At 48.0% G+C, this 26594-nt stretch overlaps 2 long non-coding RNA genes and 1 other non-coding gene across 3 annotated transcripts; 2 read left to right on the plus strand and 1 right to left on the minus strand.

The window, feature by feature from the left end:
* Nucleotides 1-3069: 3069 nt before the first annotated feature.
* Nucleotides 3070-25885, plus strand: LOC140843093 (uncharacterized). Its single transcript, XR_012120552.1, has 3 exons — nt 3070-5398; nt 5722-12402; nt 22656-25885. It is a non-coding gene; the product is annotated as an uncharacterized lncRNA (long non-coding RNA).
* Nucleotides 10344-10448, plus strand: LOC118973750 (U6 spliceosomal RNA). The gene has a single exon (XR_005063282.1). It is a non-coding gene; the product is annotated as a U6 spliceosomal RNA (small nuclear RNA).
* On the minus strand, nt 22923-26594 carry LOC108402526 (uncharacterized). The gene is made up of 4 exons (XR_001854463.3): nt 26271-26594; nt 25536-25655; nt 23487-23534; nt 22923-23048 (listed from the first exon to the last, which is right to left on the minus strand). It is a non-coding gene; the product is annotated as an uncharacterized lncRNA (long non-coding RNA).

Here is a 26594-nt window from a genome sequence, read left to right on the forward strand (position 1 = left end):
ATTTTCAGTATTTCTACTGAGAACATAATCACAGCAGCGGCTTCTTTCCCCCCTTGCCTGTCTCCATCGAGCCCTACTTCTCTGAGGTCTGAATGTCACATGTACTCTGGTCCTGCTCCTGCACCTGCTCCCTGTAGCCCCCTAACTCTGCATAAGACATCTTCAGTTCTGCTGACCCTTGGAGAACATTTGAGTAAAAGTTCTGGAAATACACAGTCAAATGACTATAAATGGCCCCTCTCAGCCGGCAGGAATGTCAGATGCCCAAACCCCCGGCGGTGGAGAAGGCTCATGATGCCTTCATGGTGCCACTACAAACATTTTCTTCTCATACACGTAGTTCATTTTCATTGTAAAATGTCCTTAGAGGGGAAAATAAAGCAGAAAAGATTCAACTAGACTTTACTTAGCCAACTATAAACTCATTTTAACTATAGGGTAGCTCTCAAAATCATTGTTTTCAATGATTTCTTTTCTAACTTTATGCATTTTTTCTTTATATAGCTGTGTACATATAATTTTACAATCTATTTTAAAGTATAACACTATGATATAAGCAGTTTCCATAGTATTAAAGTTATTTGAATATGTCTTAATGGTTGTATAATATCCAAGTGAATACTATAACTAATCACTTCTCAATATTAGATATGTGGCTTGTGTCTCTTCCTTAAAAGGTACTCAGAAAGGGGATCTGCAGATGGGAGGGGTGACCCTGGGTGAATCATTTCCCCTTTATATTTAATTATATTAATATCAGCAGATTTATTATATTAATACAGTAGCCACCTGACATTTGCAATAAATATGTTTCAAGACTTTTGCTGGTCTCCAAATCTGCACATAAGGAAACATCCAGGTCACCCCCTGAATCATGTCTTCCCAGAGAACTCCTGTGTGTCCTGTGCTTATTGTATCTTTTCAACTATCACTAGTTTCTTCTCTCTCATGATGTCCTTTTTTCTTCCACAAAGAAAAAGTGTTAATTTCTCCCCTCCACTTCATAAGAGCTACCTGTGGCCAAGATGAGTGGAGGCCATCCAACCCCTGATAGGAGTCAGGGGCTGGATATATGGCTGGGCTCACATGCCAGTAAGTGACTCTCACTTCAGCACTGTCCTGGAAACACAATTCTAATGTTGTCCTTGCAAAATCACAATCCCAACATCAAGTTTGCTCTCAAATAGTTGAGCCTGAAAATGTCAAATCCATAACTATTACTAGTATTCTGGAATAATAAGGGAGTTGTGGTAGATGGTTGCATTGTGGCCGACTACTATGGTAGGCTGTGCCCTCCAGGAAGCATGCCCCCTGAATTCATGCCCTTTTGTGGTCCCCCCATATCAGCTCTGGCCTTGGCCATGTGTCTGGCTTTGGCAATGGGACTTTAAGGGAGCATAATACCACTCATGAAGAACAGCCTTGAGAAGTGCTTGTACTTTAGGTCTGTCCCTGGAACATTCCCTTTTAGAACGCAGCTGCCATGCTTTAGGAAAGCACTCCTGGCTAGCCAGCTGGAGTACGAAGACGTGGAGATGTCTGGGAGAATGAGACAGCTCATGGAGGACAGAGGTGCCCAGCTGAATGCAGCCTCCCGAGTAATAAATACCATGCGGAGCACAAGAACCTCCCAGTCAACCCATAGCTTCATGGAAAATAACAAATCAAAGTAGTTTTAGTTCATTATATTTTGGTGTAGCTACTCAGTAACAGATAACTGAAGCATGGAAATGGATATGTAGTATAGACCACAAGATGTGAAGACAGAAAGCAAAACACCAAAGGAAATACACACAGCGATCAAGTTTCTATGTAAAAATGCATGTCTATACCATCAACCAGGATTAGAAGACACTTTAAAATTACATATATAATAAATATATTAAAAAACTGCTGTTCATTAGGTTTCTTTTTAAGTATATATTTCTTTGAAAGTGCTATGAAGAATTTAAAAAAGCCTATTGTGGCTCCTGTTCTCAAGAACTTCCAGTCCTTGGGGAAAGTAGTGCCAGGCAGCTCTTGGGAACAATGCATGTGACTCCCAGCCCAGAGAGGGGATGAATGGGTTAAGTTCTGGGACTACTGAAAGCCAGTATAGCTTCCAGGAGAAGAAACTAACATCTTCTATTTATAAAAAAGTGGTTCTCAATAGAAAAGAAGATCCACTATCAAACAAAACAATTGCATATGTGTGCATGTGTGTGTGTGCCTACAAGCAAGAAGTAATCCAACCTCAGAAAACCCTTCTAAGCCTGAACCCCCTTGTTTGCAGTAGTGCTGGGTTCAATCCCCAGGCTCAGGGACCTTTCTGGGACTCACTAGCGAGTCTTAAACTTTCTCAAATCTTCCAGTCAACTTCAGACCAAACCAGGCTGTGGTTGCCACCAGCAAGCAGGGGACATGGTGTGACACACGCAGCTGGGATGGTCCAAAGTTGATCAGATCCTTGTCAGCTAAAATACACCATATGTTAAGCCTGTGCAAAATTAGGAACCTTACACATTTGCAAGGGGTATGGGAAAGTACTTTTTATGTATATAACACTTCCTAAAATTAACAACTTAAGTAACTGCAAAGCAAGTTACTACAACAACATAAAACTGTATTTCCATCTTCCTTTTTCTTGACTATGGTAAATGTCCACACACATTTTTCAAAATATATTTATAAGAGCAAATGGATATCAGTGAAAAAACTAGAAAACCTTTGATCATGCTGTGAGTATTTTTGGACACCTGCTTTATATTGTGATTTCTTGTCCTCTTCATAGGCAAATATTGTTTCTGGTTCATGAGACTGACTAACAGTTCGACATTTCCTGGTGCTCCAGGAGGGACACCTGGCTACCAGGCCCAAACCAGTCTTTGATCCTCTGCAGAAGCACATTGGGTCACTCTGCCATTCCAGACACAACCATTTCTGCAAAGGTCGACCAAGATTCTTGTAACTGAGCTCAGGGACTCCAGCAAAGAGCTTAGGAGTAGGATCCTGGTTCAGTCCACTTATTTAGAGGGAACAACATTGTGTTCATGAAACTTCTGGTTTCCTTTGTGAAATGGAGGGCTGAGTCACCTTCCTGAAGTATTCCTGCAGTGAGCTTCCTAGATTTCCCAAGACTTTTCTATTTCATTTTTCCTCAGTTAAGAAATAGCCTAGTAAATGTCACAGAATGTAAAAACACTCTGTTAACAGCTAGGACTGCTTCAGGTTCAGGAAGCTCTAAGCTGAACATGTGCTTTCTGTTTGCTGAAGGCTCCATTCACAGATGCAGGAAACAGTGCCCAGACCCTGCCCTGGGAAAGGGGCAGACTGGCTACCAAGTGTTGACTTTCTTCCCAAATTATCTCCGTCAATGGTTACCTTGAGTTTCAGTTGGAACTTTTTGTTCCAGCTGCTCAGTGAACAGGGCCTCTGTGATCTTGATAAGGGAAGGCAACTCCCCTATTTTTTCTGGCTTCTTAGCCCTGCATCTTGGCTTGGTGTCTAGCCTTATTGTTTTGCAGTGTGTTTGAATTACCAAGCTCTCTGATGAGGGTTCCATGACCTGCCCTCTAGTAGGAGGTGCCAGGGTGGGGCTATAGTCTGGCTGGACAAATTCCTCCTATTTCCTCTTAACTCCCTCTTTTCACCTCAGAGGCCCACTGGACTCCCAAGGGTGTAGACTGGATAAGGACTTCTCACAACTCAGGGCCATGGAAATACTGGAGTCTTCATGGTGACGTAACAAAGGAGAAGCTCCTTGAACTGGGAACCCAGCCTGCCAGGGCAGCCTTTGTGACTCTCTGCTCAGAGGACCCTCCATGGCAGGGAGGCCACCACAGAATCACCTCGGGGGCAGCAGAGTATAGTGGGTAACAGCGGCCTCCTGGCCTCACCACTTGCCAGCCAGGAAGTCTTGAGCATATCACTTAACCTTTCTGTGCCTCAATTTTCTCATCCTTAAATTGGGGGTTTTGGTAGTTCCTACAGGAAAGTTTGAGAGAAGCAGTCCAGAGTGGCCCACAGCAAGCTCTCAATAATACAACCATTAATATATTAGTTGTAAGGAAGTGGGGAGAATAGGAAGTCTATTTGCCCTGCTTCAGAAAATAATGCCAGTTGGCCCCAGTTAATGTGACACCAAGCCCCCCAGCCCCAACCCTGGACCTGTTCAGTGCCCACCTGGGCTGCAGAAGACCTTGTGCCAGCTGGAACGGCCTGGGTGCCAGCACTCAGACCTGCTTCGATCCCAGTCCTCAGATTTCTGTGGCTTCCCCCACTAACGTTACTGGAGACTGCAGATGGATGTAGATAAATGTAAACCTTTACCGTCTACTTTGAGAGAGCCAAAGAGACAGGATTTCAGAGAAAGGAACAATCACTTCAATAGGAGTCATCAGGAAGGCCTTCAAGAGGCAGCATTTAGTTTTCTTAAAGTAAAAATTTCTTAAACATTGCTCCCCAGAGCAACCAGTTTTCAACAGTGTCATTGACCTGAGCCTCCAGGCCTTTGGAAAACGGTTTAGAAAAGTTGCTCAGGATTCAGCTTAGTGTTGGAGGAGAGCAGGGCTGGGTGGAAGGCTGCTGCTCCTGGCTGGGACTCCTGGGTTCCAGCCACGCTTTGCAACCCAGGTACCTTCCTTGCCTTTGAAATTAAGCAGCTTAGCGAGTTGTCAGAAGCTCCCCAATGTCACCTCTGGCCTGCAAAGCCTAGGATCCTTTGCTCTCGGTCCTGGCCCCCAGAGCCCAGCCATCTATCTGTGCACCTGAGGAAGAGGCTCTGACAGGGTCCGGCTGACTCATGTTACGCTAACAGGATGCGTTTCATATTGCTCTCTGCAACTGGAAAAAACCGAGAGTGCCAAGGGTGGGCCAGCTTGGGAGTGTTTCCTGTTTCTCCGAAAGCTGACAGGCGGTCAGCATCCCGGGGGCAGCGCAGGCCAAAACACACAACCTCTCCCTCAGCGACCCCGCCTCGCAGCCTCCCAGTTCCTTGGAGCGCGGGGCGCGGCTTCTGCGCGACTCCGAAGTGGCCAGCACGGGACCTGGAGGTGTCATCCCTGACCTCGCATTGGCGGAGTTGGTGGGGAAGGCGGGGTTAGTTGCTAGCCCAGAAGCTCCTTGAGGATCCTGTGCGCCCTGGTGCCCGCAACACAGGGCCTGGCACAGAGGCGGACTCAGTCGGACGGTACGTGATCGGACTGATCCCGGTGCCGCCGGAGGCTCCAGGTTGGGAGGAATGCGCGTGGCTCCATCTGTCAGTATCCTGCGGGACCTCCTCCCAGGATGTTCTCACCGCTCCCAGACGCCAAGCCCATCCGTTCCTTTAAATACACTGGGATTTAAAAAGAGCTGGGATCTTCCAGATTCTGGGCGGGCAGAAGAGAGTGCGGGCATTTGTGGAGGTGGATTCGCCTGGGTACGGTGGAGTGAGGCCTGGATAAGAGGAGAGGGGCGGGAATACCTGCTGTGCTCACCACTTTGGAAAAGCGAAGGGCAGGGTGTGGGGTCCCGCGAGGCTCAGTGGGAGTCCCGAGCTGGTGGCAGCGGCCTGGGCCCCGAATGACCTGCAGGGCAGGGAGTAGGCTCGGCCTCACTCTGGCTCCCGTGCACATAACTGCCGGCCTCCTCCTTAGCTGACCTCAGGGCATTGAAGGTGGGCTAACGAGGGAAGCGGTATGAACAAATGTCCTGCACTGCTAACGCATGGTTAAATGGCTATGTTTTGTCTTTGCAATTTAGAGATAACTATAAAAATAGCTGCTTCCAGATGTCTCATAAGTCAAACGTAGTCACCTGGATTTGTGTCCTGGGACCATTCCTGGAGAACAGGCTTCTCTCCTGAGGAGAGGTTTCTGCAGGACAGCCCCCAGGCATGCGCTCTTCTGCCCACCTGCAACCATCACCTGGGAGCCAGCTGGAGCAGGCCTGGCCCTCTGTCCAGGGAAGCCCCTGAATCACACATTCCCCCGGGACGACTTAGCAACTTGAGCTACAAGGTCATTGTCCCTTTCTTGGGCCACTCTTCTGCAGAATCCTAGGGGAAAGAATGCACCAGTGGATGAAAATTACTTAAAAAATGAAAACGTACTTAACCCAACAACATAAAATATTAAAAGGAATTTTGTTTTTACAAAATCCAATAAGTCACCTACAATTGTACCCAAAGCAAAAGCGCTCCTTTGTAAGCAGAGGAAAGAGGAAACAGCCTGGGGACACCTGAGCTCACATCCAGGGCGCAGCTGTGGGGACCAGTCTTATTTTCTGCACACAAGGAGCTAACAGTCTAAAAAGAGTTAAAGAAAAGTAACATTTATTGGATACCTCCTTGCTGTGTAAAGTTGGGCAAGTTTCTTAAGGCCCCCCTGCCTCCATCTGTTTATCTGTAAAATGGAAATAATATTAATTGTCTCTTAGCATTTTGTGAGGATTAAATTAGTCCATCACAGGAAAGCACTTGAACCGTGTCTGGTGCACAGAAAAGTGATATTTAAGTGTTAGCCTCAGTATCAGCTGCGATCACATGCCAGCCCAGCCGAGGTACACCCTCCGTGTCCACCCCCAGGAGACTGCAGCTTTGAGGCTTCCTCAACACCCAGGGCCGGCCAGCCATTAAGTGCGGCCATGGGTTTGCTGGTCTGCATTCTCTGGGGAGAGATGTCCCCAGAACTCTCTCTCTGAGTCTTGCCTCCTCTAGCCCCTATGCCAGGCACCTGGACCTGTCTCTGTGGCACTTGGTGACAGAGAGTGGCCCTGAGCTGGGATTCAGAAGACAGTCTAGCAGCTGAGTGACCTTAATCTCTGGGCCTCAGGGTTGGTTCCTATCTGTAAATTTGAGATAATATTTCCCCTCTCTTTCTCCCTCCCTCCCCACATGCAGGGTTGTTGTAAAGATCACAGGCAGAATAACTACAAGTTCTTCCTCGATGTAACATGAAGAGTCTCCACTGTGCCTCCCACCCCAAACCACACTCTCTAATGCTCAGTTGAGGGTGGAGTAGATTTAAATAAGCCAACCTCAATGGGTGTGCAGGGGCCCCAAGGGAGCTCCTTAGCCATACAGAGTCCTGGTCTGTCCCCATGGAGGAGGCCATTAGCTCAGGCGAACCCCTGAAGTGCTGGAGGCAGTCCCATCCCCAGTAGTCCCAGGTTGCAGGAAGAAGCAGGGATCCTTCCCCCATCCAGAATGGGGGCCAGGGAAAGGATGAGGGTCTTCTGCAAGAGGTGGTCCCAGGCTCAGTGGGAGGGGCATGAGATGATTGGTTGTAAAGGAACAAGTTCCCTTTGCAAACCTAATGTTCTTGTTGGAGAGAGTGTAGGGGAAAGTACCAGGGGAGGTAAGGGGCCCTATGAGCAGAGTATCCTTCCCTGAAGGGAAATAAAAATAGAATAACAGCTCTCCCAACCCCAGCTGAGATGTCTGCATAACAAGCCAGAAGCAACCACAAATTATGCTGATCAGATGAGATACGATGAGTAAGAATGCCTAGCACTGGCTGGGCACAATAGGGGCACAATGAATTTCTTCCCCTTATGCGTGTGCATACACACACACACACAACTGCATTCAGCCTCAAGACTTTCCACAAATGTCAAGCACCTACTATCTGCTGGGCACTGCAAGGTTCAGAGCACCAGGCCCAAGAGTTGGCCTTGGCCTCCAGGAGCTCCCAGGTTGGTGGTTGAGGGGAACCTGAGCCCAGGAGGCAATCAGAGCCCTCCCAGGAAGTGCTCCAGAGCTGGGGGGTGCTGGTGGACAGGCCCCTAGACTGAGGGAACAGCAGGCACAGAAAAGCTTTGGGGTGACTAGAACATGGTTAGGCAGAGGGAGAGTGCTTGGGTGGTATTTTCTTGTTGCACACCTGCTTGATACCTGCACACCTTTGATACCTCTTGGAGAGCCAGGACCTTGGCTGCCCACCCTTGCAGGCCTCCATACAACCTGCACACGGTAATCCCAGCAAGGAACCCCTGTCGTGAAAGGCAATGGCAGTAGAGCCCTGGCTCAGATGACAGCACAGCTGGGCTGGGCTGAAAGAATCTACAAAAGAGTCCTGGCCTCTGGGTTCCAGAACATTCTATCCTGTCGCAATCTTTATGAGGCTGAAGGCTCTCCCAGAGGTGGCTCCTAGGAATAACTCTAGGTGAAGGGCCTGGGTGCTGCCTATCACTTCTTTCTTCTGCCTCTCCAGTCACCCTTCTCCTCCACCTTTGGCATCAGGTAGCCAGTCTTGACCACCTCTGGCTCCCTGCAGGTGGGCCCAGGGCAGCAGATCTGGCAGTGTGCAAGCAGAGCATAGAGAAGAATCTTTCTCAGGGGTCTGCCCTTTGGGTGGGTGTCAAGCTAGGCCAACCCTTCACACGGCCTGAAGGGATCAACTCTTAAGTGACTAGGAAGCATGTCTCCTCCTCCAACCATGCATTTGCATGAAGAACTGGGGCTGGACCTGGGGAAGGGAAAAGAGTGACTCTGAGAGCTGAACCCTGGGGGTTGGTGCCAATCTGAATTTTGCCTCAGAGCAGGCATAGAACAAAGAACACATATACAGCACCTGCTCTGAAACCAGCACTGTGCCAGGCCCTTTGCATATTTTCTCATTTAACCCTTACCACAACTTTGTGAGGTAGGTGTTCTAGACTCATTTTACAGATGAGGAAATTGAGATACAGTGAATTTAATTTAGTTGCCCAGAGTCAAACAGCTTCCTGAGAGGAGTGGCCTATGGTTTTACTGGAGGCACTGTGTTTTCTGACTTAGGGTCCCTCCGCAAGCTCCTGGGGTCAGGGTACATTCTGGGCGAATGGCTATGGCTGGACTGGAAGCTGCAGCCTGAGGAACTGTGTGTGGAAGGCTGGCCTGGTGGGCATGGCAGCTTGTCACAGACAGGTCCTGGCTGTGGGCCCCCTGCCAGGCAATGGGGAACTGTGCAAGGGATTTGCACAGGCCACCCAATTCCTGAAGTTACCAGGGCTAGCCTGAAGTTAGTGAGGGTCCTGAGCCTTAGATTGTGGTGTGGGTGAAGGCTGATTCCAGGCAATGCCCTTGGAAAAGCCCCTGCCTCGCTGGTGGGCCACAGAGGGCTGTGTGTCTTCCTCCGTGGGCAGCCTTCCACCGTGAGTCAGACTTCAGCCCATCACTGGCAAGTCACCAGCTGCCCGGCTTCCAGCCTGTTTGCTGGACACCACCAGGGTGGCTGCCCACTGCCTTCTCCTATCTCTGCTCTGTCCTGCATAGGAAAGGTGGGGCCACTCCAGGCATAGTCAGCAGGCATCCAGTGTGGGTCACACCAGACCCAGAGCATGTCAGGAGCTGGGAGCAGTTCTGGGGTGTGGCTGGAGTGGACTGTGGCTGAGACAGATCCACAGCCAGCTCCCAAACAGGTCAGCCATGAGCTTCCATGGTCAGGAATTGATGTGTCACCAGCAAGTTATTTGAACTGGGCCTGATCAGCTCACTCAACTTTCAAATAAGAATATTCTCCACCTTCTGCTCAAGCTCAGGAGGCCCCCCAAGGGAAATTTGCTCTGCTTAGAAAAAGGCACTTAGCTTAGATAATCTAAAAAAATCAGTGGTTACTTCAGCTGCCTTGAAGGAATTCACCATGTGTGGATGGACAGGTCTTGAAACTCAACAGCTGGCTTTTAGAAAATAAGAAGGGTAATCTGTGGGTTCCTTGTTCTGAGTTCACCGTGGCTCACCCAGACCCCCTCGGGGTGGGGAGGCACAAGCTGGGCTGCTATACTTCTGGGCAATTTAAAGGCATGTGCTCTGTGTCACTAAAACTGTGACTCAGCCATGTGCTTGCCAAAGCTCAGTCACAGAGGGGCAGAACTGCTCTGCAGGCGCTTCCCAAAGGGAGGGCTCTCCGCCTCCTGGAGGGAGCAGTGGGCATACACAGGGGATGGGCCTTTCCAGCTGTCCAGGCAGGGGCTCTGCAGAGCCAGGACTGGGAGGTGTTCACTTCTGTGTCCCCAGCCCCAAGGCTGTCAATAACTGTCTGTTAGATGACTGAAGGAATAATACAAAAAATGAAGTGAAGCTGCTACAAGAACTGAAGGCCCATACTTTCCCATGGGGTGGTCCCTGTTGTCTTATTTCTTAGTGAAGAGGGGTGATGGTCCATGGTTCCCACGAGAGAGCCCAGACTCCACAGAGTGAGCCGACAGTGGCTGGGGGCAAAGAGGTCCGTGCACCCAGTGAGCTCACCCTCCCTCTGCATCCCTCCAAGACAGTGGGAGCTAGCCTGGAACCATTTGAGGGAATAAGGCCACTCTATATCTGGACTATTTTGGGAAATGAGAAGTTCGTGTGGGCTGAGACCATCAAAAGAATTTTTTATTGTTGTGCTCACTAAAAAAACTATGCGCACTTTGGCAGCACATATACTAAAATTGGAATGATACAAAGAAGATTAGCATGGCCCCTGCGCAAGGATGACACACAAACAAAACAAAACAAATAAAGGCCTGGTAACAAGCGCTAAAAGCCCAGGCTGGACCAGCATGGCCACACTGGAGGAGTGAGCAGCCACCTGGGGGCCTTGGTCAGGCAGATCCCCACACTGCAGGCTCCATCAGCCCCACGGCATCTCCTCCGTGTCTCAAAATCCCACGTTCAGTTACACCTGTGGGTCAGTCACCTGTGGCTGGTCAGCTGCAACCATAGTTCTCCCCCCTTGAAGAGAGGTACCTGGGCACCTTGGCCTGGGTTGGCCTCCCTCCCTTCCTTCCTTCCTTCCTTCCTCCCTCTTCCCTCTTCTTTCTTTGCCTTCTCCTTACTTAAGCTAATTGTCAGCCCAGCTGGTGGGCACTGGAAGCCAGAGAGGGTACTGCCCTGGACAGAGACATCCATTGGAGGCAACAGAGAACTCAGCAGCCAGGACGAGGTTGTGGGTAGCTGCTTGGCCTACCCACATGGCAGGCAGATCCCACTGTCTCCCAGGACACTTGGGTTTTTTTTTTCATTTTATTATCATTAATCTACAATTACATGAAGAACATTATGGTTACTAGACACCCCCTTCACCAAGTTCCCACAAACCCCACTACAGTCACTGTCCATCAGCGTAGTAAGATGCTGCAGACTCACTACTTGTCTTCTCTGTGTTGCACATCCCTCCCTATGCACCCCCACGGACACTTGGTTTTTGAGGTTCTGCCCAGGACATACTTACAGGGCAGGAGAGAACAGAAGCAGCATAGAGGCAGCCGGGAGACCAAGGGTTGGGCATCTAAGAGAAAAGGATATCAAGGACATTGACCTCAGGTGAACCACAGGCACTGGTGCCCAGCTGGAGAATTCAGATCTAATTTGTGCTTCAGGCTGTGATGTCCCCATGGCAGGATTTTTCCCTTGCTGGGGCCTTCCACAAAAGTGCACTCTTACTGTTCTCTGAGCCATAAACAAATGAAAACTCTCATGGCAAGCTTTTTTCAAAGACTGTTGTCTCTAAAAGGAAATTGGAACTTCATTTTCCCACAAGAAGTTCAAGGAATTGTGATTAGTCAGAACTCCCCCTCGACATTCTTGTGAACATTTGAGAAATTCCCAGTGCCTCCTGTTGCCCTGTGTGCGGGAAGTCAAGGATGTGCCGACTCACACACAGCCTGGTGAGAACGCTGGAGCACATAGCAACTGCACAAACCATTGCATAACTGCACTTGTGTGTGTGTGTAATATGTGTGTACACACACACATGCATGCATGTGTTTACTTTGATAATGAAAGGAAATGCAAATTAAGAAGTAATGACTTCTGGTAAAATTATGCCTGGAAGATGACTTCCTCTTCTGTATCCTTCCCATCTCCTCAAAAGTCCTCCTCTCAAGATCTCTTCTCGAGGAGCTTGTTTCTGAGAGCAGTTTCCAGGTTTGATAAGTGACATGTGACAGTCTATGTAACTAATTCTGTGAGACCCCTATTTTGGGGCTCAATGTTTGCCTCGGGCCCAGAGGTGGGTGCAGGGGCTCTCCAGGCAAGAAGAGTCTTTTGGCATTCAGCCAACTTCAAAGCAAAGTGCAAGTCCAGTCATGAAAAAGATCTGGGGAGTCTTGCCAAGTACTGAAGACTCTGCCAGAAAATAATATAGGGCCTGCGTAAGTCTGCCCTCACCGCTCCATGGAAAGAGACAGCTCACCTTGGTCACCTACAAGCATGGAGGATGAGTTCACGGGGCTGGATGTGTCCAGGGGAGTCTAAGCAGAGGGCGGCCAGAAGCCCCAAGAAGGTGCATGCTGCAGTGCTCAAGAGGGAACAGCCCCTGGATGGTAGAGAATTCTGGAGAATAAGAATTCCCAGCATTCTCTGCCTGGAGGACATGGTAGGCAGGTGGACATAAGTCTCGATTTCTATGATTTGTTTTTCAAAGAAAGAAAGAGAAGAAGGAGAGAAGAAGAGAAGGTGGGAAGAAAAAGAAAGGGAAGGTAGGAGAAGAGAAAAGGAGACATAAAAGTTCTAGATCTGGGCTGTCTGATGTGGTAGCTTCTGCTCACATATGACTATTGAGCACTTAAGATTCTGCTGATCTGAACTGAATGTGCTATAAGTATACAATATATGCTGGATTTCAAAGGCAGCATGAGAAAAGAATGTAAAACATAGTAATTTTTATCAATTATATATTGAAATAACAGTATTTTGGAGATTTGGGGTTAAATGAAATAGATTAAAATTAATGTCACCTATTTTTTTTATTTCTGTTAATGTGGCTCCTGGAACATGTGCAGTGACATCTGTGGCCCGCACCCCATGTCTGTTGCAGCACTGCCCTAGACAGTTGCCCCCTGAGGGACCACGGCAGCCTCCAGTCCCAGCCCCACTTCTAGTTCCTGTCAAACTGTAGGGGCCTTTTGCTGAAAATAAACTAGCCCAGGTGCGGGGTGTTTTGGTTCTGAGGTTCTCCAGGTAGATCCAAGAACCTCCCTGGAAAAGCTTCCATATTTTAAGCAGCTATTTTCTAAGTGCTGCTGGATCTTTTTAAACTCTCTGCTTCATATGAAGGCACACAGGGACTTTCTGGCACTTGTTTTAGAGAGCTTTTAGGTGTGATAGTGATGGAAACTTTGAATAGGATGTGTGAGTCGTGGGAGGTTTGGGGAAGGCCTCAGCAGGGACTAGGCATTGACAGACACTGTTCAGGTTTGAATCCAGGTCCACGGATAAATATTTAGGAGAACTGTTTAAAGTGGTCCTACATCCTATCACAACAACATTACAAAACATGCCTTCTGACACTATGTGCTGAGCCTCTCTCTGTGCCTGGCAGTACAGTAGGTGATGAATTCAGCTGGCTGCTATAGCGCCCACAGGGAGGAAAGGCTGGGCTGTAGTGCAGGTCGGAAAGGTCCAGGTGCCAGTTTCCCAGGCCCCCAGCCGGTGTGTGCATACTTTCTCTAAAGTCATAGTTATCATATAGCCACATGTTTTGTCTTATACTTCTTTCTTATAAATACGCACAAGCATTTTCCATGTTCCTACGTAGTCCTCATATCATCCTTTTTAGTAATTAATATTCCACCAAGTGACTGTGTCATTTTGTAACTTTCTGTGGGAAAGTTCAGATAGTTCCACTTTTGCTCATTCAACTACAATAGCAGCAAAAATGCACTTTGCTTTCTTTGCTTTTGGACTTATATTTCTTTATGATTAATGCTCAGGAAAGAAACTGCGGTGTTCAAGGGTATGAATGTTTTTCTGTTTCTTGATAGATATTGCCAAGGTGCTGTCCAAAAGGCATGTATGAACTTAACATTGCTCATAACAGTGGATGCATGTACCAAGTTTCTTGCAAATTTGCCAGAACTGTAGTGTTACAGCATGTATATATATATATATATATATATATATATATATATATACACACACACTATAAAATATATTATATTTTAAATTGCACATGCATATGTATAAATAAGCACACACATATGTGTACATTTATATATACATTTGCAGATTTAAATGCTATAAAAATAGCACCTCCCTGAGGTTTTTGAAGCTCTTCTAAGCAAAATATTTACAGATAAATAACACAAATATTTTCTTTTCCTGAAATTGCCATCCTGAAAAGGTCAAGACATTGTCTTGAGCAATTCTGTACTTGGCATGCACTTTTGTTTCTAAATTGTTCTGCACAGAAGATAGGTCTCTCTTCTCCATTTATTACTTCATTCAATCATTTATTTATATCAATGTGGATTTGTTTTATACTTTGGGTTATAATCCCATTTATTTTACTGCTCAAAATGTTCCAGCTCAGGCCACTGGGAGCTCTTTCATTTGGCTCCTGTGACATACCCTCACCAATGTGTTTGGTTTGTGAGCACTTCCTTTCTTTCTGGCACTTCAAAATGCTTCATCTTACCCATCCTGGCCCTAGAATCCATCTGTTCTCCAGGGAGCCCTGGTTCCTGGTATTGGAAAATGGTTCTAGAAACTAAGATCTGCTCTGTGAGCTCATAGCTACTAGGGATATGTACATACACACACCGACAACTATTTCTATATGTAACCATCTCTGCCTATATTAAATTGAACATGAGTTCTTACTGATGCGTCCAACTCTAATCCAATACTTCATGGATCATTCTAGTGTTGCCAATCTTCCCACTTCAACTCTGAGTAATTTTTATGACCTGATTCTAGGGAGGGCTGAATATTCCTACTGAAGAATTTCCTTTCCAAAAGTATGTTGCTTGTGAAGGAAAAAAAATTGTGTCTAATATCTATCAACAGAGAGAGGGAAATGTCATTAATTTGCAAAAAAATTAAAATGTCCTTAAGGTTATGGGTAGAATCTGTTGCTGATAGAAACACGGCAGCCTGCATGGGTCTCCAAAGCACAAGGGCTACATCAGTGACTTTCCTGGTCCGAGGCCCAGATGACTGCTCGCAGCAGCTCCCTACTGGTACTGAGTGCCAACAGCTCCTGACCAGAATGCAAAGGAGAACCCCGAACACAACTGTCCACCCTCCAAAGTCACCCGCTTCTCAGGGTCTCCCTAGAAGAGCTCATGTCTTGGACCAGATGGGCTCCCCCTGCTGTGGTCAGTGACACTGTTCACCTCAAACTGCGTCATGCCAGATGCTGATGTCCCACAGAAAGAACTGTCCACATCAGCTCTATGTTGCTCAGGGAGCAGATCTTCTGTGTCATCTTAGCCTGACTTCCTACCCTCCAGAAAACATGAATCTCCTTTCAACACAAAAATACGCATCTCTCTCCCTGCTCAAGCCCACACTCAGATGAGCTTGGCTCCATTGGGATGGGAGTCTCCATCCCAGCAGGCACAGCCTACTTGTGAAACCAAGTTTATGTTTAATTACACAGTAATAATCATCAGAACACTTCCCATGCATCTGGTTCTGTTCTAAGTATTTGGCTTCTGTGAATTTATGTAATCCTTACAACCAGCCTATTCTTAGCCTTATTTTTATAGGGGAAAAAAAGTGAGGCTTACTAAGATTTTGTTTTTAGGAGCTTATAGAGTTTGATAACTAATGAAGCCAGAGTCTACACTAGCCATGGCCATATATACTGCTGCTAATTACTACATTAACACAGGCTCATTGTCTCAAAATTCTTAAAAATCTCTCAACAAAGAAACATAGTAAAACTTACAGTCCCTCTTTGTCATTGTCTTCCAATTCCCCTTTTCTCCCCAGAGGTAACCACTCTCTTTAGTGTGTTATACCCTTCTTGACTTCCACATATGTTATAATCTTAGGATTTGGGAGGAACTTTAAATACATCTATTATACTACATTGGCCATACTTTTGACCTGTTAGTTCACTTGTCAGTAAGTGTTAGACGTCATTCCATGTCAGTGCATGTAAATCTGCCTCAGTCTTTTAAGGATTCCATGGTATAGATATATAGTACATTATTTATCCTGACTCTGATTGATAGCCATCTAGGTTGTGTCCAGCATTTTACTAGATAAACAATGCTGTGGTGAACCCCCTTCTATGTGCCTTGTGTGAGAGTATTAGGGGGTAGATTTCCATAAGTGGAATTTCTTGATCAGAGTGCATCTACATTCAACTTGTTCTACTGCCTAGTTGTCCCCTGAAAAGATTGGGGTGATTTGAGAGCACCAGTTGCCTCACACTGCCACCAACACTGAATAGTAACAATGCGTAACATTTTTACTAATCTGCCAGGTGGAACATGGGATGTCTCTGTTTGAATTTATGTTTCTTATTTGTTACTAGGCTTTGGATTTCTTCTTATATTGTGTACAAGAATTTTCATCCTTCCCAATAATAATCCAAATGACTCTTTAAAACTCTTTGCTCATCTCACCTTTGAGCTTAAGTAGATTTTGCTGAGAAATTGCAGCTCTTCTGGAAGAGGGACAATAGCCCAGCCAGGGACAAGAGGGCTAATTCTCCAGCTCTCCCTGCAGTCACCTCCTTGTCAGTCCTTCCCAGAGTCCCTCCAGTGTTCCTTTCTCCAGGACAAACCGTTCTGAAACACGTCAGCCATGCCTGCCTTTGGAAGACTGGGGACTTTTGTCACAGCTTCCAGGATCGCTGTGATTCAGCCCATCACTGAAGTCTGAGGCTGTGCACGTGGAAAGCACTCACTGCCCATGCCCAAACTGGCCCTAGACCAGAAGAGCTTGCTGTGCCTGCCTCCCACTGCTCCTTCCCTCCTGCTCCCCCTTAGCTCATAATACTATTTTAAACATTAACAGAGGCTGAACCATTCAAACAGTACAAGATCATTCCATGAGAATATATGGATATATGCTTAACCTTGTGCATCTTTAGAAATGTTCATTTATAAATATGCATATATTTGCATATATATGTTTAATGACAACTATACATAGTGTTCCGCATTTTGCTTTTTAAAAAATTAACAGTGTATTTCTGAGATCTTTCCACATCAGTATACACAGCTCTATTTCATTTGAATGGCCACATTGTATTCCATTGAAGTGTCTATTTATTTACTTACCCATGCCCTATTAATGGACATCTGGGTTGTTTCCACTTTCTTGCCATTAACAACAATGCTACTGTGAATATCCTTGAACAGACATCCTAGTGAATAGGTAGGGATGTACCTGAAGCGGAAATTCCTAGAACTGGAATTGCAGGACCAAAAAAAATGTGCACTTCATTTTTGATAGGTGTTTCCAACTTGCTCTCCAAAGAGGCTGTGCCAGTTTCCCCTGCCATCAACAGGCATTGAGAGAGGCTGTTGCCCGTCCTCTCTCTCAGCAGCATCAGGCTTTGTTAAACTTATAAGTCTTCCCCCTTCTGATAGGTGAAAAATGGTATCTCATTGTCATCTTAATGTACATTTCTCCAATTATGGTTGAAAAGTGTTTCAAATGTTAAGAAGTTATTCGCATTTCTTTTTCTGTGAAGTGCCTAATTCATATCCTTTATGAACTATCCTATTTGTTGTTAGTTTTTATCTTATTGATTTATAGAAGTTCTTCATATATGAAGTAAATTAGTGTTTTTGTTATGTATGGTGCAGTAATTTTCCCTCAGTTTATTGTTTGTCTTTTGTTTGTTGGCTTTTATTATACATATGTTGCCCTTATAGAGTCTGGGTTTTCTGTCTCAGCACAGGTTAGAATTTCAATACACATATTTAGGTATGAAAGAATTGATTTTTGTACCTCATCCTCATTTCTACATTTCAGTCCCTGATCTCCTGAGGTGGCAGACACTTCTTGTCATCCATCCAAAGACTGGCTGGTCAGCCTCATGCCCCTAAGGTGCCTGGGATGATCCTGAGTCCTGGTGGGCTTACTCAGTACACAGGAGGAGGCTGGAGCTCACCCGAGCCTCCAGGCCAGCTGTCCACCTGGCATCCCCTGGAATCCCTGTCTGGTCCCCTCTGGACTGACACTTCTCCACAGGCACCTCTGAGACTGCTCTCTCCTCTGTGCCTCTGGGCCATGGAGTGCACAGGGTTCCTTCTGCCACCCACAGTGACACAGATGCCCATCTGCCTGATACACCACATGGCCATTTCTAACTGGGCTGGTCCCAGGAAATCAGGCAAGGCCCCTTTCTCAGGGCCCCTCCAGTATCACGGTACATCTCATGACACACCCCACCTCTGCCCTCTTGCCAAGCTTAGGGACTCTAGTTGGAGAGATGGGCAAGCCTCGCTATTCCGCATCAGGCAGCTCAGCAAATCTAGTCCTGTATCTTACATTCCTCTAAAGAACTGGAATTCTAGAACTCAGAGGTCAGGAAAGCATTCTTTTTGTTCCTGTCTTCCTGTTGTCACATCCCTTCCTGGAGGCAGTGCACACAGAATGGCCAGAAATGTGTGTGTGTGTGTGTGTGTGTGTGTGTGTGTGTGTGTGTGTGTGTGTTAGAAAGCAGATGGTGTTAAACCCCCTGAGCTTCCTAGAGCCTCTCCCGACAGCTCCCAGCCGCACCCCGCACTGCTCCGAGGCCCTCGTTCTGACACCGTTGGAGGCTGCTGTGTCCCCTGCTCTGGAAGCCCTTCGTGGGTGGGGGCCGGCCCATCCCGCTCTCCTCTGTGGCATCTAGCCTGTGGGCCTCACACATCTGGGCACTCGGTCACGGCGTGTGGCATGGAAGCATCTGGTTTTAACAAGCCAGGCTGTCCTTGTCCTTGTAGCTCTCCCAGAAGGCTGGGAAGGGTGGGGAATCAGTGAGGGGGTGACTTAGGGTGTCCCCCAAGTGACCTCTTAGGTTTCTGCTTTCTCCTGGAGGTTTTCCTCAGCAGACCACCAAGGAACCAGGGAAAAAAGGTTCTCCCCAGAAAGCACTGTCTGTGGGTGAGGCCTTCTCACCGGCTCATCTCCCCAGCCCCATCCATGCTTTGGTGGTGTTTCTTCAGGCCAAGGGCTGGCCAGTGTAAATAACTTCAGGCCTCGGGTGCTCAGGAAGGGGGCTGGGAGGGAGGCTCCAGGAGCCAGGCACCAGGCTCCATCCGAACACAGCCGAATTCATTCATCGTGGGGTTTCCATTCCATTCCGGCTTCACCCCTGGCTCTATCTTTACTTTGCCTCCAGCCAAATCAAAGCTCCACCTCTAAGGCTTTTTGTCACGAGGGACAAAGTCCTTTCTGTGAGGGCCCACATTTCCTGGAAGTGGAGATTGCAATGTAATCTGGCCACATGCACACAGAGTTCTCCCTACTCAGGACACCCTCTCCCTGCCCCTCTTTCTCTTTCCTGGGTAAGGCCAGCTCTCAGGATAGTGCAAAATGTCTTTAGCTGGTCTCCAGCCCTCCGGCCATTTCTAATTGTCCCCTCCAGCCTCGTCCATGAGCTCAGCCTGCAACCCACCCAAGTTGGCTGGCCCCCGTTACCCCGCGTCCATGCCTGTTGCCCTCAGTGCCACACTGCCTCTAGTTCTTTTATGTAAATTAATCCTCTCCTCAGTAGCATCTCTGAGCCACACAAGCCCCCAGCAGGCTTGGTTGGCTACCACAGCCCAGTTTTTCTGGGAAATGTATGCGTTAGTGGAGATTTGGCCCCCGTCTCTTGAGAGGGGACAGCAAGTTGGGAGCCAAGAGGACGGGAAGGCCCTGAAGTCACGGTGGTGGTTTGTCTCCCTTGTTGGGCTGCAGGGCAGGAGATGCAGGGGCAGGAGCAGGAGACAAGGCAGGCGGTTAGACCAAACCGCAGCTGTCTGTGCTGCAAGACTGACAACACCCTCAGTTTCCATCAGTATGGAAAGACCGAAATGTATAGGGAATATATCCATACAAGGGAAGGCTGAGCAGGACAGGAAAATGCATTATGTACTGATGACACAATAGCCATGATACGTTATTAAGTGGAAAAAAGCAAGATGCCAACAGCACATAATAGAAGCTACCATTTGTGTTTTTATGTATATATATTTGCTTGAAAATGCCGAAAATGCCTCTGGAAGGAATCACAAAAAGCCATTTCAGAGAGTTCATGTTTAATAGGTATAGAGTTTCAGCTGAAGATAAGAAGTTCTGGAGATGATAGTGGTGATGGTTGCATGAAAGTGTGAGGTATCTAACACCATAACTGTATGCTTACATATGTTATTATCATGGGAAATTTTATATTCTGTATATTTAACCACAATTTAGAAAAAGCATTTCATTAGTCATCTGTGGGGAGAACTTGGGGTTCGAGAAAGAAAGCAAGGGCAACTTTTCACTGTATATACTTTTGTCACCATTTAAATCTTTAAAAAAAAATGTAAGAAAAAATAAAAATAAAAGCAGCAGCAAATGGATGAGGCCCAAGGAACACTAAGCCTTTGGTGTCTGGTTCACTGACAGGGCAGCACTGACCAGCAGGCGGTGGGGAGCAGGGCTCAGGGACGGCAGGCTGAGCTCGGTTGCTTACTGGACTCCCTTCCGGTGGGGGGCAGGGAGGGGACTCGCTGGAGAGGCGACCTGACTGACAAAGGCTGTGCCCTTCCTTCCTGGGACACAGCCAGCCTGGGCCATCCTGCATGGAGGGCGTGAGGGGAATTGACAGACTTCTCACCCTTCCCTGCCTTTGATCTCTCTAGGCTCTCCGTTGGTCAAAACAGAAAAGCAGCCAGAGCGCAAGGGCGCAGGTCCCTGCAGGATCTGTGGCAGGGTTGGCCTGCTCCAGACACAGCGCGGGGTGGAAGCGGGTGGGAGAGGAGCTGGAGAAACAAAGGACGAACTGCGGGAGGAGCCAGCCTGCCTGGGCAGGTAGCCCAGCTCCACCACCTACTGCCTGGGCATCCTTAGGCATCAAGAGCTATAACACGGGGGAGGGAGTTAACTGTACCTATACTAGAGGCTGTTATGAGAATTACATTCGTTACTATCCATGTAAAGTGCTAAGAACAGGGCCAGGCACATGGTAAGCACTAGAGAGGGGAATTGTGGCTGTTACTGTTGCAGCCTGCCGTGTGAGACCTAAAGCTTTCCATGGTTTCTACAGAGGCAGGATGCAACGGAGCAGCACATTCTCTCAGAGGCTGCAGGGGACACGGCAGTGTCTGGGTGTGGCTGGTGACTGGGAATAACAATATTACATATTGAGCCCCTCTAAGTGTCAGCACTGTGCAGGGCCTGCTATCATGAAAGCCTCCCCATCCCTGCCAGCCGGGTGGAATCATGGAACCGTCCTCCTTAGAGCAGGGAAGACAAAAGCTGTGCGGAGGAAGCCCCTGCCCAGGGCTCCATGGCTAATGGAAGGCTTGCTCCCAGAGGCACTCTCACCACCACACACTCCCCCTGCTGCTAAGTGTGCCACTGGAAACTCAGAGCCCATGAAGGATTTATAAAACATGCAATATAAAAAACATAAAAAATCAGAATTGAAAATAGCCTCTATTAGCAGAACTTCTCTGAGCTTACCAGCTAAAAGCGTACCTCAACACTTAGAAGATAACTTCTCGTTTAAAAATATTATAGTCAATGGAGAAGAATTAATTAAAAGTTAAAAAATGTCAAATTTATTAACTTTAAAGTGCAACTTTAATGGTAATTTTATGAAAAATTAGAAATACTAAGCCTATGTTGAAAGTAATGCATTTTTCAGAAAAATACCAGTGATACAGTATTTAGAGATATGTATAGTTAAGAAAGTGATTGAAGTACAGGAATAATATTTAAATAATTTGAGTACATTTTATATTACATTAGAGAATGTACATTAGAGAATAAAATTTTTCTTTTGTTATTTTTAAATATTAGGATAATCAAAATATAAAGTTTTTATCTGCTTTAATATCCATGTCTTTTAAAATAATGTGACTTTTGAAAATAACTTTAAAATATATTACTTTATAAGCACCAATATAATAAAATAAATTTCTCAGTCCAAAAGATACTTAAATTTTTTTAAAAGTCCAAGACTGCCTCATGTGTCAGCACCCATCAGTGGGTCCTCTCCTTGCTCCCTGTCTCTGCCCCTTCACAAACTGGAAGATGGTTTTCACCGTATCAGTCTCTGTTCAAGATAAATGAGTGCGTGGACAAACGGTATATTCGAAGGACAAATAGCCCAATGTAGAGAGGTGCTGGTGACAAGCTTGGGAAATTTGGGCTACATGGGAAAGGCTTTGACACAAGGCCAAAGAAAGGATTTTACCCAAGAGGCCCGCCCAGTCCCCACCGAGCTTTTGACAGGAAAGTGATATGAGGCAAGCCAGGCTTTAAGGAAGATTCATCTCACCGAGGGGTGAGGAGAGGTTATGAAAGGGACTGGTCACCACTGGGGGTTTCAGGTGATGTGTCTTTGGGAAGGCCTGTGAAGAAAGGGAAGGAAGCCTGAGAGATGATAAAGGGGATTGGCAGGATCTGGTGGGTGCTGAGCTGGGGGCCTGGGAGAGGGAGGGTTTGGGGATAAGGCAGCCCCTCTGGCAGGACCAAGAAAGTTGCCCTGGGGAGGAAGCCTTTTCTCTCTGCATGGGGTTATGCCACCTGCCTCCCAAGGGAGGAGGGTGGTGTCGAGAGTCATTGTCAGGACAGGACCCAAGTCTGAGGCTGGACATCTCCCCAGTGTCCCGAGTGTGAGACACCAAGGACACAGCACCCTCACCTCTGATTCTGGCCCTGTTTTCAGAGTGAGGTTCTGTCCCCTCATAAGGGGCTGATGGAAGACATCAGATCCTTCTTGACAGTCCCCAGGACCTCCTAAGCAGGCAGACCATGGCCACAACATTTGCCCAGAATGTTTTTGTATCCCTTCATGTATTTCCAGGATACCTAGTGGATAACTTCTCACTGCCTGGGACCATCCTGCTATGCTGAATCCTGAGGGTCTGAGACAGCACCAGGAACAGAAGATTCTAGATCATCTCTTCCTTGCTCCCTCCAGTCCTGCCTTGAATGTCAAAGTTCAGATTGAACTGGATGTAAGGGAGAAGTAAGACAAACCATGCAGGAAGTGTCTGCTCCTCCCATTCACTCACACAGAAAGGCTGGAAAGAGGCCAAGTGACCACAGACTGGAAACGTCTGATTCTTGTGTGCAAGGCCAGGCCTGGGCAGGTGGAGACTTGTTCAGCAAGAATGTAGATCTAGTGGTCAGCAGCCCCTTCCAGCATCACATGGATGACTTATGACACCTGTGGGCCCTAGGGTGCTCCTCATACCTTGTAAAAGAAAGGACAGGGGTCAAGTGTCTCACCTGAGTAGCTTCAGGAGTAAGAAGGCCCTCTCTGGAATCAAATGCCATTTTAAAATTTTCAGATAAACCTCCTAATGATCAAGAGATCCATGCCTATTCCTGGCAGAGAGGACAGTCCTAGGCCATCAACTCAAAGGCATACTGGCATTTCATTCATTCAACACACACTTATGGAGCACCTAGTATGCACCATGCATTATGCTGGGTAGGGGAAAATAACAGTGAACAGAACAGAAAAAGTCTGCCCTTGTAGCACTTCCATTCTAGTTGTAGAAGACACATGATCAACAAATATCTAAGAGAGTTTGAAATGGTGCACTGTGCAAGGAGAGAAATGAAAGGGGTATTCTGATAGAGTGCAAGAAGTCCTTTAGAAATGATGGTCAAAGAATCAACATTTCACCTGAAGGAGACGAAGGCACCAACCATGTAATGAACTCGGGAACGTCACCTAGGCAGAGGGAACAGAGAGAGTACAAAGGCCCTGAGGTGGATGTAGCGCATTTATGAACTGTGAGAACTGCCTAGATATCTAGCACTGAAGTTGCTAAATTACCCTTTGCTGGAAACAACGTCCTGTTAAGGGTTTACAATGCTCACAGGGTCAAGAACATCCAAAGCTCTGACCTCCAGTGGACCTTTCCTGTCAGTCTGGATGGTGGGCAGTGGGTGCACCATAAGCCTCTAAAGGAGAAAGAGGATGGTGGTAACGCCTCCTACCGCAGGGGGTTTGGAACTTCTGCCTGCAGGGGCTGTGGTGCTCTTCCTGTCTGAGAACCTGGCCAGAACCCAGAGGGACCCTGTGCCTGTCCCCAGCCTCCCAACAGTGAGAACAGTTTGCTCCTGTCCCCCCTGGATAGGCTGTGAAGTCACAAGTGATGGGCCCACGCTTCTCTAAGTGGGGCAGGGTCCTTGGGGACAGGTGAGGAGCCATGGACACTTGGGGCCTCTGGAGGCTATGGGTCACTGCTGGGGAATGACAGGCTGTTGCTGGAGGCTCAGGCCTCTGGCTCTGTCTGCCTTTCAGAGTTTCAGCAGAGCCCGGAATCACTCCAGAAGCAGGAGCGATGCATGTGCCAAAGTCTGCCCAGCTCTCCTGGGCCCCTGGAGCCAGGACCAGCAGCAAGTGGGGGAGAGCCAGGGGGTTGTGGGGACTGGGGCTGTGGCCACTGAAGGTCTTGGGGCATGCAGGGGGCAGGGGAGGCCCTTGAAGCTCCAGGCGGCTGGTTCCTCAAAAGCAAAGCCACTTGAAACACCTCATCTGGGACAGCTGAAGTCCCCGTGGCCAGCTTGACAGCCAGGAGGCTTCTACTGTGGAAAGCCCCAGCCAGCAAGGGCAGCTGCTGTCTGGTAATGGGCAGAGATGCATCTCCCCCAACACCCGGGTGTGGGGCCTGGCAAGGTGGACGGCAAGGGGCTCAGGGTGAGGACGTCAAGGTGACTCTGGAGAGGTAGCTACTCCAAGGCCTCCCCTTTGCTCTGGACCCAGCCCTGAGCCCAGGCCTCCCCATCTTGGCTCTGTTCCCCTCTTCTGCTCTCAGCTCTTACTTTTCCCCCAGGGAAGGCAGGCTGGGAGGCTCGACCTCCCTGAGGAACTGCCAACAAGCTGTAGAAGGCAGGGGCTTGGCAGGCGCTTTGTCGCCTCTGTGGGAGCCACGGGGCTAATTACACTCAGCTGACCGTCCGGGAGTTTCCCAGCTGGCCGGCCTCGCCTCCTTCTGTGTGGTAAACACCCAGGGGAGGTGCAGGGCCAGAGAGCGGAGGTGCAGGCCAGAGCCAGGCCTGGAAGGGGAGCCAGGAGGGGCAGCCCAGCCAATTGCAGCTCCAACCAGGAACTTGACTCAGAACCCCTGGATGTGGGGCAGGTCCAGCCCCATACAGGGTCCAGGGTCCTAATGAAGGGGAGCAAGTGGCCCAAGATTTGCCCTGCTGGGATATGGTGGAGCTGGAATGAAATGGAATGCTCGGGGAAGGCCCGGAGAGGGGGCGCTATGAAGAATGTCCTGCATCTGCCTTTCCTTTTCCTATGAATCTTGGGGACTTTCCTGGGTCAAGGCTGCTGTGTACAGCCATGCAGGTGTGGGCTAAGGCCTGAGTGGGGGCTAGCCCAGCCCGTGTTGGACTGTGTCCATCTGGACTATGGGTCACCTTTTCCCACATTACACAAAGGTTTTCTGCAGACCAGAGTCAGAGGGTGTTGCTCATCCTAGATGAGCCCTACACACTAGTAGTTGCCAGCCCAGGCAGCCCTTCCCCAGAGGACAGAGTGACACTTTCAGGACTGCATGTCCAACATGGTGCATTTGGGCTTCAGGCTCCTCAGGTGACCTCTCAGCCCGGGCGGTGACCAGCAGGTTTGCAGAGCAGCTGGAGGCCACAGGCTGAGACAACCCCGACCCCTGACTCCTGCCCAGGCTATTTGCTTCTAACTCCCTCCCCGCCTTGTACTGACTTCTGCTCCTGCGGCAGGGTTCCCTCCAAACCAGCCGAACTCCATCCTGAGCAGTCTGAGTCAGGCAGAATCGGAATGAGGCATGAGCCTGCGGAAGTCGAGGCCGAGTCAGTGTGGTACCTGCATTTGATCGGAAAAAATACAGACTATGAGGATAAATGACCTGTCAAATGAGAACATTGGGGCAGGACCAGTGATTTAACTTCATACCTATCCTTACATAATTCACAAGAATATTTAGATTTACAAAAACAGATATCAAAACCCTATTCATTCTGTCAGCAAACATTTATTGAACACCTCCTGGGGCTCTCTCAGCATTGTCTCTGAAGACTCTGTAGGGAATCAAATGTCCCACCTCCCCACTCACATTCTAGTGGGCAAGGCAGACCAAAAAGCCAGAAAAACAAACAAAATCATTGCAAACTGCAATAAGCATTAGGGAGGAAATAGCCTGCTGAAGTAGTATCAATGGCATATTCTTGTAGTATTGAACTGTTCTTGCTTCACCTCTGAGGTAAGAGAAGAGAAAACCCTCCCAAATCACTGTCAGAGGAAAAACAAGCCTTAAACTACCTCCAGACCACAGAGCCCAATTCAGAAAAACCAACCCTCCTGCATTCCTATTTTGAGCTGCAGCTGCCCACTGAGGAAAGGCCTGCAAGTAGGCTTTTCACGTGATGGGAGAGCCCACAGATGTGAGGGACATGACCACGAGCATGAGGAACGTGCTACCTTGCAGTCACCACAGGAGGGAGAGATCAGTTCTCTGTCAGGGTGGTCAGAAGGATTCATAGAAAAGGTGAGGTAGCTGAGGTTGGTTTTGAAAGATGAATTCAAATTTGCAGGCTGGCAAGGAGGAGGCCCACCTGGCACAGAGGAGCAGAGGAGGGAACAGAAGGAGGTGGGAATGCTGGAATAGGGCACACAGGCACCCCAAAGGGAGCGGCTCAAGGCCCCAGCCCAGGGGCCAGACAGCACGCAAGGGGAGGATGCATTCCCAGCTCTCCCTGGCACCTCCCCTCCCACTGCCCCTGTGGCTCCAACGGGGTTTTCCCA

This window comes from Manis javanica, chromosome 8 (genome assembly GCF_040802235.1).
Source record: "Manis javanica isolate MJ-LG chromosome 8, MJ_LKY, whole genome shotgun sequence".
Lineage (NCBI taxonomy): Eukaryota > Metazoa > Chordata > Mammalia > Pholidota > Manidae > Manis > Manis javanica.